Below are 4,287 nucleotides of genomic sequence, written 5' to 3'. Positions count from 1 at the left end.
AAAACAGCACATGGCAAGACTCTAAGGTCAGAAAAAGCTTAGTCACTTAAACAGTGAGATTTCAAATACATTTGTCTCCTTGTCTTGAATCATCCAAGTTCTTTGTGAAAACTGGTAACTGCATAAGGCTGCATTTCTAATTGCTTATAGTCTCATAAAATGATAAAGCTTTTTTGAGGGGAAAATACATTAATATAATCACAGCAAGTATAGTAATGAATGTGATATGATCATGAATAATAAGCCCCAAATAAGGGAAGTTAAAGTCTATAAATATTGTCTATATGTAAGAGATGCCTAACTCTTTAATTTAACAATTGGAAACAAAGAAATTGGGTGGCCTCCATGAACATCACACCTCAAGTTATTTGGAGGGCTAGGACTAGACCCAAGGTCTCCTGACTCTTGTCCTTATTTGGGATGTAGCACCCAAATATTGCAGTAGCATCATGAAAGGCCACAGTTTTTCTATAAAATATCCCATGTTTCCAAAATCAAAGACAAACATTATGATATATTGACAACTAGCCTAATGTACTGTGGAAATTTTTTGGTCGTTTCATTCAATGATCAATAAATTAAGCAGCTCTTCTTCAAATAAAATGATCAAAATATAGCAGGTTAATAAAATTGAATTTTACTTTTTAATAGACAAAATAATGTAGAGAAGAAAATATATTTAAAATTTTTTCCTATGTATGCTAGATAAATTTTGGTTGAACTTTCAGATTCACTCTTTACCCTTCATGAATTTGGTTATGCACAGGCTTGATGGGGGTGGAGGGTAGAGCTAGTGGCAGAGGCTTGATCTATATACACTGTATCAACACTGTATCTGGCTTTTGGTTGGGTTTGACCAGTTGGGTAGCACGGGCAGGAACGAGGGAGGGAAGAGATTAGGATATTGATTAGCCCAGGCTGCCTCCATGCAGGGGGTCCATGGGATGGGTGCACCCCTTGATCACAGTCTCCTGTCAGGCTTCCAACTCAAGAATGTTTCTTTCTCTCCCTCTTCCCCTCTTTTCCCACTCCTTTTCTCTCTCTCTGTTCCAATAACCACATCCCCCATGAGGTCTAGAGACGATGGTAACAGAGCCCTCTTTACTCACTAATTCCAGAGTACCAGATCATCCTTTTGGTTTACTTACACTCATCCCACACCTTTGGAATAGTCGTTTTTAAAAAAGTCTCCTCAAATTAATTTAAATGTCCATCAGTTAGCTATGTTTCCTCAATCTGCCATTCCCAATACTGGACAGGAAGCAGGTACCGCCTGTAAGTAACAACCTCTCTGTCGGCTCCTCACACTACATGAAAGTCACAGAGTACAGCAGAGTTCTTTATGTCATATCTGAGTTGTATCTTTCATCCCAGAGATCTCACAATGAGATGAGGCTTCAGTGTTGCCTTCTTTATTCATTTCCTGTGTGCTCAGTCATGTCCGACTCTTTGCCACCCCACGGACTGAGGCCCACCAGGCTCCTCTGTCCATGGAATCCTCCAGGCATGAATACTGGAGTGGGTAGCCATTCCCCTCTCCAGGAATTTTGCAACCCGCAGATTGAACCCGCCTCTCCTGCATTGGCAGGCAGATCCTTTACCTCTTGAGCCACCTGGGAAGCCCTCTTTATTCATAACCCATCCCTCCGTGAGCCTGGATCTTTGACTAATGTTTTTGAAGCCTCTACAGTGACTATTTCTCTTGGAACCATTTGAGACCAAACCCCTCCCTTTCGGACCCTGTTTGAGGTTGAAATGTATCCCCTCAAAAGATACTGAAGTCCTAAACCCCAGGACCTGTGAATGTGCCATTTTATGGAAATAGAATCTCTGCAGACAAGTCAAAATGAGTTCATATTCAGCTAAAGTGGATTCTAATCCAGCATGACTGTTACCCTTATTAAAAAAAAAAAAAAAAGGATGAGAGAGACAGACACAGGGAAATACCATGTGACAAAGCCAGCAGAGAATGGGTGAGATGTCTACAAGCCAAGGAGCATCAAGGATTGCCAGCAGCACTGGAAGCTAAGAACCCGCACAGAGCAACTTCTCCCCTAGGCCCTTCAGAAAGAGCATAACCTTGATAACATCTTAATTTCAGACTTCTGACCTCCTAAATTGAGACAGTAAATTTCTGTTGTTTTAAGCTGTCCACGTTTGAAGCACTTTGTTACAGTAGCCCTAAGAAACTAATGTAGATCCTTTTCCTCTTTTTTTCCCTTTTGCAAGTCTCATCCATCCTTTTACCCTTTTCTTTCCATGCCCTACCCATGAACTCTCTCCTCACCTCTTCAGTCCTTTCCACGAATAGCCATTTTAAGGACTCTCCAATTTCCTTCTGCATGAACTTAGGGGGCTTAGATCCAATGTGTGGGCAGCCACAAAATAATCAGACTTCAACATGACCAGATGGGCCTCTCAAATGTTTCCATTTCCAGAGGAAAATGTGTAGAAGTGGAGATGATGGAAAAAGTGTTAAAAGGCAACACACTAACTTTGTTAGATTTGCATCTAGCCTAGTGTGTCTCATCCAGGGGTGATTTTCTCTCACCCCAGGAGGCAGTGTGTGGAGACAATCATAGGAGGCTGCAACTGGTACCTAGTGGGCCCAGGGATGGTACTAAACATCTACAGCCCCCTACCACAGCCCCCTACCACAAAGGATTATCTAGCCCAAAAAGTCCACAGTGCCAAGGTTGAGAAATCCTGCCCCAGCACATGCCTTAAATATGTTCACTTCCATCTTGTCGATTTAAAGAGAAAACTGTGCTTGACTAAGTAGCAATGAGAAATAATTCACCAAGCAGCATGAAAATAGCTGTTCCATTCTGTTCTATTTCATTGTGATGAAGTTCTTTCAGAATCACTCTACTAGATATAAAATAGATAACTAATAACCTATTGCATAGCGTAGGGAACTCTACTCAATACTCTGTAATGATCTATATGGGAAAAGAGTGAAGCTAAGACATGGGAAAAGAGCTTAAAAAAAAAGAGTAGATATTTGTATCTGTATAACTGATTCACTTTGCTGTCCAGAAGAAACTAATATAGTACTGTAAATCAACTATACTCCAATAAAAATTAATTTAAAAAAGAATCACTCCATGTATTTCAGAAAAAGAAAGATTGTCTTTCAGTCAGTGCTGCATTGCAAAATTCGATTTCCATGTCAATACACATTTAGATTCTTCAATCTGGAACTAAACTCAAAAAATTTTGGCACAAAGCAGTTTCCTTTTCTGGTGCCCTGTCCTCATTATGATATCTGCTTGCTTCTAAAGCTTACAGTACAGACATGTGTTTCAGTTCTTATAGCCTGTCTCCTCTTTTTCCTGTTTCTACTCTCTTTTTCCTGTCTCTACCCCACCCAATTACTGGTTTTACTAAATTTTGCAAACTTGTGGACTTTTAAAAAGATTAACCTGCCAAAATTCTGAAACATTTTAAGGAAACCATAACTAACATAAAACATGTAGGTGTTTGGTTTTTTTTTTTTTTCTCCAGCCAAGACACAGGCTGAAATTCAGTCTAAATGAGTTTACTTTTACTGAGTTTGAATAGAGTTAATAAATATTTCTTCCCAATAAGTATTTTAAAGCATCTGGCCACGCTGTCATTTTTATCTTTTAAGTCAGAAACTTGCTAAACAAAATGTCATCTCATCTGAGATTTCTTGATACATTTGAATTTCCAATTTTGTTCTTCTGTAACCATTCGGCTTGATCTTCCTAAAAAAATTAACACTAACAGTCGGCATTATAGTTCATATGAGATCTACCTTATGTGAAAGGAAATCCTGATTTGTAAGTTTGATTGATGAGCTGTGAAGAAGTGGGAAAAAAAAAAGTGATGGTTACTGTTTTGTCCTTGGTTTGTTGTCTAACTTTGAGAAACCTAATTCATCTTTCAATGAAATTATTTATGTTCAAAATAGAGATGATACAAGTCCAAGAAATCATTTAGCCTTCCATTTGTTATAACTGAACTGTGAGTGTCCCCTCAATGCAGGTTGGTATGATTCATCTTCATCTCAGTTCCTAATGTTGAAGCATGAAAAGGTTGGTTTAGGGTAAAACATCTCTCCTCACACTTAATCAAACCACATATGGACCCAATAGTCATAATAGAATACAGTTAGAATGTAGAAAACAAGGAATATCCCAGCCTGCTTTACCATAAAGTTTGAAATATTGGTTTTAAAGCTGTCTGAGTAACTTCAAATGTTTCAAACTCATTGAGAAGATTGCTAACCCTTTTTGTCACATCATCACATTGTCAAATGCC

The sequence above is a fragment of the Cervus canadensis genome, chromosome 19, assembly GCF_019320065.1.
Source record: "Cervus canadensis isolate Bull #8, Minnesota chromosome 19, ASM1932006v1, whole genome shotgun sequence".
NCBI lineage: Eukaryota > Metazoa > Chordata > Mammalia > Artiodactyla > Cervidae > Cervus > Cervus canadensis.
The sequence above is the reverse complement of the archived record's forward strand: the minus strand, read 5'-3'. Positions refer to the sequence as shown.